The 15,462-nt window shown below is 49.3% G+C and overlaps 1 protein-coding gene and 1 long non-coding RNA gene across 2 annotated transcripts in view; one reads left to right on the top strand and one right to left on the bottom strand.

The window, feature by feature from the left end:
- LBHD2 (LBH domain containing 2) overlaps window positions 1-15,462 on the top strand; it is a 62,635-nt gene that overhangs the window by 34,391 nt on the left and 12,782 nt on the right. The window lies entirely within an intron of this gene.
- LOC307208810 lies at window positions 14,645-15,429 on the bottom strand. The gene is made up of 2 exons (XR_013835242.1): window positions 15,231-15,429; window positions 14,645-15,110 (listed from the first exon to the last, which is right to left on the bottom strand). It is a non-coding gene; the product is annotated as an uncharacterized lncRNA (long non-coding RNA).

The following is a 15,462-nucleotide window of genomic DNA, read 5'->3' as shown; positions in this document are numbered from 1 at the left end:
TCAGCTAAAGCATCCATGACAGAAGACCACGGGTGGCCATAGATGGTTCACTGGCAGAACAAGAAAGCTGCACCTATCTGTGTTATTGTGCAAACACTTGATGGCTTCAACAAACTACCAAGGATTAGACAAATTCATGGAGGAAAGGGCTATGGATGGCTACTAGCCAAGATGACCAAACTCTACCTGTGGCGCTGTGGTCTAAACCACTGAGCCTCTTGGGCTTGCTGATTGGAAGGTCAGCAGTTTGAAACCCCGCAATGGAGTGAGCTCCCGTTGCTCTCTCCCAGCTCCTGCCAACCTAGCAGTTCAAAAACACACCAGTGCAAGTACATAAATAGGTACCGCTGTGGCGGGAAGGTAAACGGAATTTCCATGTGCTCTGGCACTCGTCACGGTCCTCCGTGCACCAGAAGCGGTTTAGTCATGCTGGCCACATGACCCGGAAAAACTGTTTGTGGACAAACGCCAGCTCCTTCAGCCTGAGAGTGAGATGAGTGCCACACACCTCATAGTTGCCTTTGACTGGACTTAACCGTCCAGGGGTCCTTTACCTTTACCTTTCTTACCTTTTACTCTACCTCCACTGCTGGAGGCACCAAAGCTTCTGAATATTGGTTGCTGGAAATGACAGGAGGGGAGAGTGTTGCTCTTCTGCTCAAGTTCTGCTCGCTTGTTTCCTGGTTGACCACTGTGAGACCAGGGTGCTGGACTTCATGGGCTATTGGCCTGACCCTGCGGGCTGTTCTTATGTTCTTACATTATGTTCTTATGTAACTATATGGGATAGTTTCACTTCCCAAGTGAGGGCTGTCTACCAAGCACATATTCTGAACAAGACCACAGGTCTGTGCTAGAAGACTTTGAAGATACTTGCTTTCACTGAATAGTATAGCAACCATTTTTCCTTTCCGGACAAGGCTCAATGGCAGCAGATCCATGGGTTTAAATCCAGGTCTGTGCCATGGAGGGAGGTGTCCTCTTTTAACATCTGAAGCTACACATGGCTAAGGAGTGCAGAAACCTCGCCCGGCCCACTGCTGACCTCTGCAAAGCTCCTCTTCCAAAGTGATCCCCCCACCAAAAGAAAAACAAACAAATCAGTTATAAAAAACATTTTTGCATTCCAGTTTAACTAGGCCTGCAGGTAAGTAGAAATGTCCCAAAAGTTCCCTGCTAGAAGACAATAAAGGCTGCATATGAGCAGCTCATCCATCGAAGGAGAACTCAGTCCTTTGCTTCATTAGGCACTATTTATTGTTTTCATTTCCATTGCTATGGCTACTATTTATTACTGGCAATTTTGGCATTTAATAGTAACGTGAGAGATGGTAAAAAGTGCCATTGAAATGGGAAATGTTTTATTGTGCATGAGCAATTAGTGTTTTAAATTTTAGACAAAGACAGGAAGAAATTTGCACAACATTGGACAGTGAAATGGGGCCTCGGTGAAAGATTAATTTTACATCTAGCAAATCATCTCATATTGACTGAGTTCATTATGGACGAAGTTCAGTGGCCTTCTGACAGCACTTAATGATGATTTCAGAATATCTTTTTAAATTTTCTCTAATTCATAGGTTTCTGTCTCTTTGTTGCCAGCTTGTTGTTGCTGTTTAGTCGTTTAGTTGTGTCCAACTCTTCATGACCCCATGGACCAGAGCATGCCAGGCACTCCTGTCTTCCACTGCCTCCCGCAGCTTGGTCAAACTCATGCTGGTAGCTTCGAGAACATTGTCCAACCATCTCGTCCTCTGTCGTCCCCTTCTCCTTGTGTCCTCATTCTTTCCCAACATCAGGGTCTTTTCTAGGGAGTCTTCTCATGAGGTGGCCAAAGTGTTGGAGCCTCAACTTCAGGATCTGTCCTTCCAGTGAGCACTCAGGGCTGATTTCCTTCAGAATGGATAGGTTTGATCTTCTTGCAGTCCATGGGGCTCTCAAGATTCTTCTCCAGCACCATAATTCAAAAGCATCAATTTTTCGGTGATATTGCCAGTTACAGGAAGCTTAATAGATTTCAGAACCAAAACTGACTTCCATTTCACCGTGCCTTAGACCAGAAACATTAATTAAGGTTGGATAAGCCATACACAAAAGCATAAAATCACTCTCTTCTCATGCAAATAGGCAAAGTAAGCAGAAGAGACCTGTGGGGCTGTGCTTTTTGACTTGGTCCTATGGTTGACCCCTCAGCTCTTCCTCTGCCATCCATGAATTGGCGTGACTGTCTGAGGTGGCACATTTCCTTTGTCCTTTGCAGGCTTCCCTGGATCCTGGAACCCTGACTGAGGTAGGCCCTTGACTGAGGTAGGCCTCACTACTCCCTTTCATAGTGTGAGCCAATGGTTTGTTTTTAGAAACTATGGTTTGGCACACAGTCCGAACACAGCCTCTTCCTCAGCTTAACCTGCCTTATGATAATAATAATAATAATAATAATTTATTATTTGTACCCCGCCCATCTGGCTGGGTTTCCCCAGCCACTCTGGGCGGCTTCCAACAGAGATGAAAAATACACTAAAATATCACATATTAAAAACTTCCCTGAACAGGGCTGCCTTCAGATGTTTTCTGAATGTCAGGTAGTTGTCCATCGCCTTGACATCCGATGGGAGGGCATTCCACAGGGCGGGCGCCACCACCGAGAAGGCCTTCTGCCTGGTTCCCTGTAGCTTTGCTTCTCGCAGGGAGGGAACCGCCAGAAGGCCCTCGGAGCTGGACCTCAGTGTCCGGGCAGACCGATGGGGGAGGAGACGCTCCTTCAGATATACTGGACCGAGGCCATTTAGGGCTTTAAAGGTCAGCACCAACACTTTGAATTGTGCTCGGAAACGTACTGGGAGCCAATGTAGGTCTTTCAAGACCGGTGTTATATGGTCTCGGCGGCCGCTCCCAGTCACCAGTCTAGCTGCCGCATTCTGGATTAGTTGTAGTTTCCGAGTCACCTTCAAAGGTAGCCCCACGTAGAGCGCATTGCAGTAGTCCAAGCGGGAGATAACCAGAGCATGTACCACTCTGGCGAGACAGTCTGCAGGCAGATAGGGTCTCAGCCTACGTACCAGATGGAGCTGGTAAACAGCTGCCCTGGATACAGATTTGACCTGTGCCTCCATGGACAGCTGTGAGTCCAAAATGACTCCCAGGCTGCGCACCTGGTCCTTCAGGGGCACAGTTACCCCATTCAGGACCAGGGAATCCTCCACACCTGCCCGCCTCCTGTCCCCCAAAAACAGTACTTCTGTCTTGTCAGGATTCAACCTCAATCTGTTAGCCGCCATCCATCCTCCAACCGCCTCCAGGCACTCACACAGGACCTTCACCGCCTTCACTGGTTCTGATTTAAAAGAGAGGTAGAGCTGGGTATCATCTGCATACTGATGAACACCCAGCCCAAACCTCCTGATGATCCCTCCCAGCGGCTGCATGTAGATGTTAAAAAGCATGGGGGAGAGGACAGAACCCTGAGGCACCCCACAAGTGAGAGCCCAGGGGTCTGAACACTCATCCCCCACCACCACTTTCTGAACACGGCCCAGGAGGAAGGAGCGGAACCACTGTATGACAGTGCCCCCAGCTCCCAGCCCCTCAAGACGGTCCAGAAGGATGTCATGGTCGATGGTATCAAACGCCGCTGAGAGATCCAGCAGAACTAGGAAACAGCTCTCACCTTTGTCCCTAGCCCGCCGGAGGTCATCAACCAGTGCGACCAAGGCAGTTTCAGTCCCATGATGAGGCCTGAATCCCGACTGGAAGGGATCCAAATGGTCCGCTTCTTCCAGGCGTGCCTGGAGTTGTTCAGCAACCACTCGCTCAATCACCTTGCCCAAGAATGGAAGGTTTGAGACTGGGCGATAATTGGCCATCATGGCCGCATCTAGAGATGGTTTTTTAAGAAGCGGTTTAATAACCGCCTCTTTCAGCGGGTCTGGGAAGGCTCCCTCACGGAGGGAAGCATTCACCACCCCACGAAGCCCATCGCCCAGTCCTTCCCGGCTAGCTTTTATAAGCCAGGATGGGCAAGGATCCAGGAGACAGGTGGTTGACTTCACTCGTCCGAGCAGCCTGTCCACATCCTCGGAGGTAACAGCTTGGAATTGATCCCACACAACTTGACCAGACAGGACTCTAGCACTCTCCCGCCCCGGCCCTGCTCCCACGGTGGAGTCTACTTCTTCCCGAATCTGAGCGATTTTATCTGCAAAAAAATTTGCAAAATCATTGCAGGAGAACATGTGGCCCGTACTGGGCCCCGATGTTACAGGTGGTTCCGCTAAATTGTGAACCACCTGAAAGAGTCTCCTGCTGCTGTTTTCTGCAGATGCAATAGAGGCGGTGAAGAAAGTCTTCTTCGCCGTCGCTATCGCCACTTGGTAGGCTCGACGTTGAGCTCTAACCTGTGTCCGGTCAGATTCAGAATGGGTTATCCGCCACCGGCGCTCTAGCCGTCTCAACGATTGTTTCATTGCCCTCAGATCCGTGGAAAACCACGGGGCTCTCCGGGCTCCATGCAATCGGAGAGGGCGCTTCGGAGCCAAACAGTCAATAGCCCTGGTTAATTCCGCATTCCAGCGGGCCACCAGGGAATCGGCTGAAAGGCCATCAACATGGGATAAAGCATCCCCTACCACTCTCTGGAAACCATTTGGATCCATTAAGTGGCGGGGGCGGACCATCCGAATCGGTCCCACCTCCCTGCAGAGGGGATGGGTCGCAGAGAAGTCCAGTTGCACCAGGAAGTGATCTGACCATGGCACTTCTTTCGTTTCACTTTTACTTAGTGTCAGATCACCAACATCCGTAGAGGTAAACACCAGGTCCAAGGCATGTCCGCGGCTATGGGTTGGGCCAGACTTATTCAGGGACAGCCCCATGGAGGCCATGCTTTCCACGAAGTCCCGAGCGGCCCCTTGTAAGGTCGTGTCGGCATGGATGTTAAAATCCCCTAGGACGACCAAGCTAGGTGTCTCCAGGAGAACATCCGCCACGACCTGAAGCAGCTCGGGCAGGGAATCCTTGGTGCAGCGGGGAGGTCGGTACACCAAAAGGAATCCTGTACTGCCCCTATTGCCCAACTTCCAGAACATGCACTCAGAAAACTGGGTCTTCCCAATAGGACGCCTGGTGCAAACTAATGACTTCCTAAAAATCACTGCAACCCCCCCTCCCCGCCCACATGACCTGGGTTGCTGTGCGTAAGAGAAACCTGGTGGACAAGCAGCGGCAAGGACAGGCCCATCTGCTTCATCCAACCAAGTCTCTGTTACACATGCCAGGTCAAGTCCTCCATCCATGATCAAGTCATGGATGGCAGTGGTCTTATGAATCATTGACCTGGCATTGCACAGCAACACTTTCAGGTCATGTGGGTATCCCTTGCTGATTCTAGTATTCATCCGGTCAGGACCAGACCCGGAGGCAGGGATAGTCCTCAGACAACGACTAAACCTGCCTCCTCTGTAATGACATGGTCTGGTCTTAGCGTAACTCCTCCTCCTACCCGTGATCACTGAGATCGGTTGTCCCAGTGCATCCCCCCCTGTGGAACATGCCCCAGCCATTTTGTGGGCTGGGGCCCACTCCCCGGCAGCCCTGACCCCTCCCCTTAAGAACAAAATAACCCCTTTAAAAAACAACAACAAAAAAGCAACAACACAAATAAAACAATACAAACAAAAAACAATAAAAATTATAAAAATTACAAAAACATAAAATCAAACAAATTCCCAGGCCCAATAAACATCCACCCCACCACACCCCACCCCACATACAAAAAATTCAAAATAAAATTTTTTAAAACATTTTAAAAGCACTCTGCACCCCTCCAGCAGTAACAGCAACTGTCCTAGTGAGGCCCGTCAGGCCCTGCCCTGGGCCAGGTGGTAAGTGGCAGGAAGGAGCAGGGCCCTCAGACACTCACATACAGGAGAGTCCTCCTGGGCAGCAGAGCGCAGCAGTCCCTGTGAGGCTTCAGGCCCCACCCCAGGCCAGATGGTGAGTGGCAAGAAGGAGCAGGGCCCTCAGACACTCACATACAGGAGAGTCCTCCTGGGCAGCAGAGCGCAGCAGTCCCTGTGAGGCTTCAGGCCCCACCCCAGGCCAGATGGTGAGTGGCAGGAAGGAGCAGGGCCCTCAGACACCCACACAGGAGAGTCCTCCTGGGCAGCAGAGTCCAGCAGTCCTTTATGAGGCTTCAGGCCCCGCCCCAGGCCAGATGGTGAGTGGCAAGAAGGAGCAGGGCCCTCAGACACTCACATACAGGAGAGTCCTCCTGGGCAGCAGAGCGCAGCAGTCCCTGTGAGGCTTCAGGCCCCGCCTCAGGCCAGATGGTGAGTGGCAGGAAGGAGCAGGGCCCTCAGACACCCACACAGGAGAGTCCTCCTGGGCAGCAGAGTCCAGCAGTCCTTTATGAGGCTTCAGGCCCCGCCCCAGGCCAGATGGTGAGTGGCAAGAAGGAGCAGGGCCCTCAGACACTCACATACAGGAGAGTCCTCCTGGGCAGCAGAGCGCAGCAGTCCCTGTGAGGCTTCAGGCCCCGCCTCAGGCCAGATGGTGAGTGGCAGGAAGGAGCAGGGCCCTCAGACACCCACACAGGAGAGTCCTCCTGGGCAGCAGAGTCCAGCAGTCCTTATGGGGCTTCAGGCCCCGCCCCAGGCCAGATGGTGAGTGGCAAGAAGGAGCAGGGCCCTCAGACACCCACGCAGGAGAGTCCTCCTGGGCAGCGGAGTGCAGCAGTCCTTTATGAGGCTTCAGGCCCCGCCCCAGGCCAGATGGTGAGTGGCAGGAAGGAGCAGGGCCCTCAGACACCCACACAGGAGAGTCCTCCTGGGCAGCGGAGTGCAGCAGTCCTTTATGAGGCTTCAGGCCCCACCCCAGGCCAGATGGTGAGTGGCAGGAAGGAGCAGGGCCCTCAGACACCCACACAGGAGAGTCCTCCTGGGCAGCAGAGTCCAGCAGTCCTTTATGAGGCTTCAGGCCCCGCCCCAGGCCAGATGGTGAGTGGCAAGAAGGAGCAGGGCCCTCAGACACTCACATACAGGAGAGTCCTCCTGGGCAGCAGAGTCCAGCAGTCCTTATGGGGCTTCAGGCCCCGCCCCAGGCCAGATGGTGAGTGGCAAGAAGGAGCGGGGCCCTCAGACACCCACGCAGGGTGTTGTGAGAAGAAAAAATAATATGAACCCTGAAACCTGCCCCCCCCCCCAAAAAATTGTCTTCTTCTAACTGCACTGCCAATATGCAACCTTTTCACATGCACTGTTTTATTGTGGGGAGCTGAACCATTCACTTCCTGTGCCAAAGTGGTACAGTCCAGAAAGGACTAGGGCTGCCACACGTCTGGGATTTCCTGGATATAGCTGAGATTCATCTGTCGAAAATGGCATCCGGGCGGAATTTTCGAAAAGTGGCAAAAATGTATATCGGAAGTGTTGATTTTTTTTTTGTGTGTGTGTGAAATTGGTAAAAACTATACTTGGGGATGGGGGAGATTTTGTAGGGAAAAAAGCTCAATGACTTTTGTGTCTGGATTTTCACTTTTTAAAATATGGCAACCCTAGAAAGGACTGGAGAATGAGCTATTTCTGCATAATGCCATCAACCTTCAAACCATGATGGATCAAGTGGTGCTAGCATATGCATTTATTATTATTATTATTATTATTATTATTATTATTATTATTACAAATATGAAACATCAAAAAATGAAAACATCATCAGCTGACATTAACAATATAAATAATCTGTCATTCCTGACTTCGTATAAGCGGTCCATACGTCCAAATTGAAATCCAGATATTGGCTATTACAAGATGTAGAAAGGGCAGTGAGATTTTCAGTCTACTGAGAAATGGATGGTGAGTGTTTATCCTTACAGCCTTGAAGTATAAGTCTCTTTGAAGCCATAAGGGCTCTCAGGATTCACTTCTGTTGCCCATCTGTTAGTCCTCACATCGCAGGAATATAATTTAAAAGTGTGGGAACATCCGCAAAGATCAAGGATTTCTTCTAAACCAAAGTTTACAAGAAGAGTAATTATTGACCTGAAAGAAGGCACTATAGGACACAGAAGGACATATGCCTGAAAGAGGCATGGTCAACATTATGTTGCCAGCTTCTATATGACAAACCAGGTTTTTTTTCCTATAAAGGCACTGTGGGCTGTTTAATTATTATCATTATTTGTGTGTGTGAGTGTAAAGGTAAGGTAGAGGTAAAGGAGCCCTGGACGGATAAGTCCAGTCGAATTTGACGATGGAGTGCAGCACTCATCTCCACTTTCAGGCCGAGGGAGCCGGCGTTTGTCTGCAGACAACTTTTCCGGGTCATGTGGCCAGTATGACTAAACCACTTCTGGAGCATGGAACACCGTGACAGATAGCAGAGCTGTTTACCTTCCTGCCGCAGTGGTACCTATTTATCTACTCGTGCTGGTATGCTTTCGAACTTCTAGGTTGGCAGGAGCTGGGACAGAGCAACGGGAGCTCACCTCGTTGTGCGGATTCGAACTACCAACCTGATGATCAGCAAGCTCAAGAGGCTTGGTGGTTTAGACCACAGGGCTACCAGCATCCCTCTGTGCGTGTATATACACACACACACACACACACACACACACAGAGGCAGTGCTTTTTTTCTAAAAAGATGTTTAGGGGTGCTCTCATTTTAACTCAAGAAAATCACCATTTTATAGTTCAAATCGGGAAAAATAAATACAGTAAATGGACAAAAGCACAAAGATTCACAAAATGTTTAGGGGTATGCGTACCCCTGCATACCCCCAGGAAAAAAGCACTGCATACAGGCAACCTCTGCTTTGCATGGGGGTTGTATTCTGGGTCATTGTGCATGTCAGCAGAGCATGCTTAAGTCTGCCCCACTGTGCCTATACCCTGCCCCTGTTCCACCCCCATTCTTCCCTCTTCCAGGTCCGAAAATGGCCCACAGCCTACTTGTGCATGGCTGCACATTCTTTGAATGGGCACAAAATAGGGGTAGCCTGTATATATTCATGATTTTCTCTGTAGTCCCCCCCAAAGGCAGACTATTCAGCACACGTTTTTGATGGCTGCTGCAGCAATTGCGGAGAGAAAATTAGAACCAGCCAGGTTTGTTACAACTCATGGTTGATGAGGAGAGAGCTTCACTACGAGCCTCAGTTGGGATGGCACACTAAAACAAATCTTGGTTTAGTGTGGCATGGCAGCAAAAGAAGACCACTGAGGAGCTTGCACAGTCTTGCTAAGCTGATGTTTGGCTTAGTCTGCTGTGCGAACCAAACCACTGAGAGAGTGGCTCTTCAAGACTGACCCTGTGACCTTGCGCAGGCGAAGCATATCCTCTACCACTGAGCCACAGCCCTTCCAAAGTAGCTTCCAGAAATGCCATCATATTTTAAACCTTTGCTTTCCATGTGCAGCTGGGGCTCTTGTTTGCCGGAATTCAATCCTGGGCCCTGATTTTGAAAGCCATCCTTGCAACATGTTAAAAAGACGACAAAGGAAAGATGTCCATTGTACATCTGCGGAGTGGCATTTGTCACTGTGGAGTCGCTACAGATCCACCCCTGACATTGGATGGTGCTGTGGTCTAAACCACTGAACCTCTTGGGCTTGCCAATCGGAAGGTTAGTGGTTTGAATCCGCGCGACAGGGTGAGCTCCCGTTGCTCTGTCCCAGCTCCTGCCAACCTAGCAATTTGAAAGCACGCTAGTGCAAGTTGATAAATAGGTATCGCTGTGGCAGGAAGGTAAACAGCATTTCCGTGTGCTCTGGTTTCCGTCACGGTGTTCCGTTGCACCAGAAGCGGTTTAGTCATGTTGGCCACATGACCCAGAAAGCTGTTTGTGGACAAACGCCAGCTCCCTCGGCCCGAAAGCAAGATGAGCACCGCAACCCCATAGTCGCCTTTGACTGGACTTAACCGGTCCAGGGGTCCTTCACCTTACCTTATCTTTACCCCTGACGTCAGTGGTCAGGAAGACCAGCACCTTACATATTTAAATCATTTATTTATTTTAAAATCTTTGGTTTTGAAAATTCAGCCCTCACATTATTACACGCTGCTATGCACACCACATTTCTCTGCTCCCGGAGCAATTAAATTCTCCCTGCCAATGTTTCCCACCAAGCTGCAGTGCCAAGTTGCAACAATCTGGATTTCCTGGAGACCACACTAGCCAGAAACCGCCAGCTCCCAAGCATCCTGTGCGCATCATTTTTTATTCTGCCAGTTGTCCGAGAGCTCTCCCCCCACTGCTTCCCATCTCCCTTGTGGACTATAAGGGAGGCATCTTATGGTTTGACCTCAGTCTAGGACAGTGGCTTCAGTCCCTGCATGCCTCCCCATCCTCAGGGATTTTGAACCTCCTGGTGACTGACAGTCAGCTATAAAGAATTCTTAGCATGGAGCCCATTTGTTATCTTGCAACTGCATGGATGGGGAGGTGCAATTCCTCCCCATTAGCAGTATTTCTATGGAGTATTTTTCAGGAGATACCTCGATATTTAAGCCTCGCTGCTCTTGCAGGCGGCATTATCTACTCCCGCGCTCCTTGCCCACCTCGCCTCTTCCCTCGGGCAAGCACTTCTGTGTGGAGTTCGTGAGCCGTTTTTAATTCCTCCTAGATCAAACCTGATCCTCTGCCATGTATCTGGTTTTCTGTTCTTTTTTTTTCTGGAATGGCGTAACATTCTGCCATCTTGCGCCACAAAATTCCCCCTTTACGTGCAACGGAAGCAGGGAAGAGAGAGGAGAATGGTCTAATTTAATCAGCACAGAAGCTGATTCATTCAGGCATCTGTTGTGGCTGTGGCATGCAACATTCTCCGCTTTCCCCCTCCCAGACAGAGCCATTTGTCTTTCCTAATTCTGGGCATGTCTGCAGCAGCTGTTTCATAAGGGATAGGTCCCATCGTGAGCAGCTGGGATGCCAGTAGCATCTCATTACAGGCCCCGATCTGGTCTGCTCATGAGGTTTTTCGCCCTTGGAAAGTTAATGCCTCCTCCTTAAAGCAGTACTAACTTACTCCCAGTGGCATTGCCCCTTGTTGCAGTGTCCCAGACAACTGAACGCAGTTCGCCAGCGATGTATTGCATCTCAATTTCTGCCCCCTTCTTCCTCCTCTTCTTTTTTTGGGGTGTGTGTGTGGGCCCTTTCATTTCTGTAGTCTCTTGATACTTGGCAACACAGGAGACGTTTTGAGACACTGGGGATCTGCCATACATTGCAGATAGGCTGCATCTGGCTTAGAGGTTCGCGGATGTTTTTAGGCCTGTGTTAAACATGGTACAGGTGATTCTCCACTTACGCTTGCTAGACTCACACGACGTAGCACATATGCACGGCAATGGGAAACAATTAAACCCGGAAATGGTGGGAGAGAGCTGGACGGTCCTCGTGGCTTGCAAGGAGACCATCCTAAGGGCCGGAAGAGGACATCAATGAGGCTGGAGTAAGCCTCAAAGAGACCGGAGGTGCAGCAAGTCTTGTTTCAGCTGCTCAGCCTCCCCGCCTAACAGCTGATGTGCGTGGTAGTGCAGCAGCAGCTGCTGCTGCTTTCCTGCCTCTCCTCCATCCTCCCAGTCCCAGAGCTTTAATTCTAGTTGTGGATATTTTTGGATACAGTATTTTTGGTCTGGATTGGAGAGCATGTTGCAGGGAGGGTCTTTAGTTTCTCAACCAGGAGCCATATGGCTCCCTGGGAGCCCCCCAGGATATTTTAAGGGGGGCACAGGTGAAAATTGTGCAAATGGGGGCCCATGGCACAAGATTAGGGAGCCACAGACTAGAGGAAAGTGAGAAGTGAAGAAAAGAGAGAAGTGACCAAGAAAAGAAAACATTCATGGCATTTTATATTTGGGAGAATGAGGTTTCAGTCATGTGAATTTATTTATTCAACCTAACACGGAATCGCCTTAACATAATGAACAGAGGTGATCTCTGGTTATCCCTCACAACAACAGAACCAGATATTAAAAAGTTTGTTTCTGGTCATCAAGCCCAAGGGTCACATTGATTGAGAAAGACCTAAAGTATAAATTTTTATGTAATTGTATTTTGTATAAATTATAAAAAATTAAATAAAACATGTTCTATTTACAAACAAAACATTTAAATAGCTACCTTTCTACTGGTAGGCTGGGGGGGGCACAGGAAGGAAACAAGGTTGGAAGGGGGCAACAATCAGAAAAAGGTTAAGAAACATTGGTTTAGAGGGTGCTCCTCACTTTATTTGATTTCACTTATGTGCACGGACACCCCCTCCAACTGTGTCAGTGGGGAGTCGCATGTACTCCAACTGGGGGGTACAACCATTGCTCAGTGGCAGGACACTTGCTTTGGGTGTAGAAGGTCCCAGGTTCAGATTCAGCCTCCTGCATCTTCAACTAAAAGAGCTGAGTTAGAAGATCTGGAAAAGCCCTCTTGTCCGTGTACATTGCAGTAGTCTTAATTGTCTTAATTACCAATGGATGGCCATCTGTCATGGATGCTTGAGCTGAGATTCCTGCATTGCAAGGGGTTGTACTAGATGCTTCTATAGTGCATGGCCCTCTCCCTGCCCAGAAATCATTGTAGTTGGTTGAAGTTGGTCACCTGGGCTTGTAATAACAGTTAAGGATCTCGGAGCACACCCAGTGATACACCAGCTCCTTTACAGGCAGCTCAGGCCCATCCAGAACTAGTGTACAATCCAGTTTCCATACCTGGGAATTGACTATCCATAGCAGGCATAGGCAAACTCAGCCCTCCAGATGTTTTGGGACTACAATTCCCATCATCCCTGACCACTGGTCCTGTTAGCTAGGGGTGATGAGAGTTGTAGTCCCAAAATATCTGGAGGGCCGAGTTTGCCTATGCCTGATCCATAGGCTCTTCCGTATGATCAGGATTCAGGCACAGTTTATTAGCCCATATCAGACCTGTGATTGCATCCAGGCACCAGCTTAGGACATGCACACAGCCTCTCTTGATTCAGATGTTACAGAGAAGTAGAGCTGGGTATCATTAGCATCCTGCTGACACCTTGCCCTAAATCGCCTAATGATATGCTTCACAGAGTCCCTGGCAATGAACTGGATGCATATCAACATGGTGAGCAGCCCACGAGGCTTGACAGTAATTATTATTTGTCCTGAAAACATTTGCCTTCGGAATCAAAATGATTCCCCCCCCCCCAACTAGAATCTCAACAGTGCTCAGGAGAGTGGGTGGAGGGTGGGAGTAAAAATTGTGGGGCTTGGTAACTCTTATGATTACGGATACACATGAACACCTGCTGTTTTGGTGCTGAATGAGGGACAACTTGAGGGTTTTTGTAGGGCAGGGCAGGAGGAGGAATGAATCTGGCCAAAGGGCCAGGTAGCTATCTCCCCCACACACCTTGTGGGCCACATTTGGCAGGCGGGTGGAGCCAGACACCTGTCATAGTGTGATTTATTTTAATTTTTATTCTTTTCCCACACGTGTCTTCAGAAGGCCCTTTCAAAGCTCTTATCTTGCCCAGCATTTTGCATAGGCCTTTGCAGGCACTGCCAATCAGCTGTTCATAAGTGCCGGCAGAATGCCTTTCAGCTGAGTCAGATTTTTACCTGCCCTACACTGGAGGCTGTGCAGCAGCAGCTCCTGGCCACAATGGCTGTCTTCTACATCTGCTGTCAGAGGGGTTATGCTTCTGAATACCAGTTGTTGGAAACAAGAGGCGGATTTAGGGCAGTGCACAGGGCGCCGAGCTGAGAGGGCACCTTCCCGCCCGCTTCGCAAAGCCTAGTAAGTGCTTGATTTGGAAAGGAGTTGCGAGGGCTCTGGCGGGGTCCTGACTGCGTGCTCAGCTTTGGAAAGAAGACTAGAGGGCTCTTTGACCCTCCCAGAGCCTTGTGCCTCCGTCCCAAAGCCTGCCACCTTGCTTACCCGGCTTTGGGAAGCAAGAGAGGGGGCTTAAAGGTAAAGGGCCCCCTGACCATTAGGAAACACCATTTACCTTCCCACCAGAGTGGTACCTATTTATCTACTTGCACTTTGACGTGCTTTCAAACTGCTAGGTGGGCAGGAGCAGGGACCGAGCAACGGGAGCTCACCCCGTTGAGGGGATTCGAACCACCGACCTTCTGATCGGCAAGTCCTAGGCTCTGTGGTTTAACCCACAGCGCCACCCGCATCCCACAGAAAGGGGGCTTAGGGGGTGCCAAATTTTGGCCTCGCACAGGGTGCCATATTACCAAGGTACACCGCTGCTGGAAACCACAAGAGGGGAGATTAGCTCTTGTGCTCAAGTCCTGCTAATGGGTTTCCCACAGGCATCTGGTAGGCCACTGTGAGAACAGGATGCTGGGTGGGCCATTGGCCTGATCCAGTGAGCTCTTCTTATGTTCTTATGGTGTAGGGCAGGTGGGTGTGACTTGGGCGAAATGGCCTGGCAGGCCAAATGGTGATCCCACAAGGCAGAGGTTCTCCACCACTGGCGTAGGGGGAATGGTTGTCCCGCCCCCTGGTTGTTCTCTGCTCCTGAGGTTCAGCTACAGCAAGGGAACCTTTATTTTGTTTTTTTTTTATTAATATTTTGTGAAGAGAATTTCATTTAATAGAAGACAGAGTGAGAAAAAGAAGAAAGTGAGTGAGAATGAAAAAAGAAACAATAGTGTTACATTACCATACGTTAATATACAGATATGTATGTTCTTATTATCCTAATACACATATACTTTTTGATAACCTAATATATTCTGTGTCAACTCATTCCAAATAGCATTGTATTTCTCCAAAGAAAGTCTCTGTCTATAAGGTATCTGCTCATTTGTTGCCAATGTTGTCATGCCATCCCGTTAGGGTGTGTAGAATCCATTTTCTCTCCCGTTGTCAATTTCCATACAATGGGTATATAGTTCAAGAGCATATTCACCTCTGAAAATCTTACAAGCATCCAGCACTTTCTCCTGAAACTTAGTAAGTGTGGGACAGAGTAAAAGCATATGTTTCAAAGAAGCATTGTCCATGTAGCTTCAATCTCTTTCCTAGTGTAAGAGTTGACAGTTGCATTCCCTTGGGGGTCATCTGTTGGGGCCACGTATTGGTGGTGGATAGGGCTGAAGTCAAATGTCGGTGGAGCAGTTGAAAAAGGCTGGTGAGGGCAAAAAAAAAAAGACCCTAATAATGTGGGTGAAGATAACAATATGTTTGGCGTGGTAGGGCAGAACATTGCCTATCAGCAACACTACTAAAATTTTTTTACAGACTTGACCTTGACTCAGATTAAGTCCACGTCGACTGTGCACAATTGTCCTTAGCACAGAATTCACGTCTCGCTGAGGTCATTACTGCTTTCTGGAAGGGCGCCAGAGCAGGTGGGGAAGGAGACAGGTGTTGGCAAACTTAACCCCGAATGTGTTCCCTTGTAATGAAGTGAATGAGGCCGGGGGAGGGGGGGGAGAGAACTGACAGTTCACCTGTTTCATAAAACAATTGCTCCAGGC

This window comes from Podarcis cretensis (assembly GCF_951804945.1).
Source record: "Podarcis cretensis genome assembly, chromosome: 1".
In the NCBI taxonomy this organism is placed as follows: Eukaryota; Metazoa; Chordata; class Lepidosauria; order Squamata; family Lacertidae; genus Podarcis; species Podarcis cretensis.
This window is presented reverse-complemented; position numbering and strand designations above follow the sequence as displayed.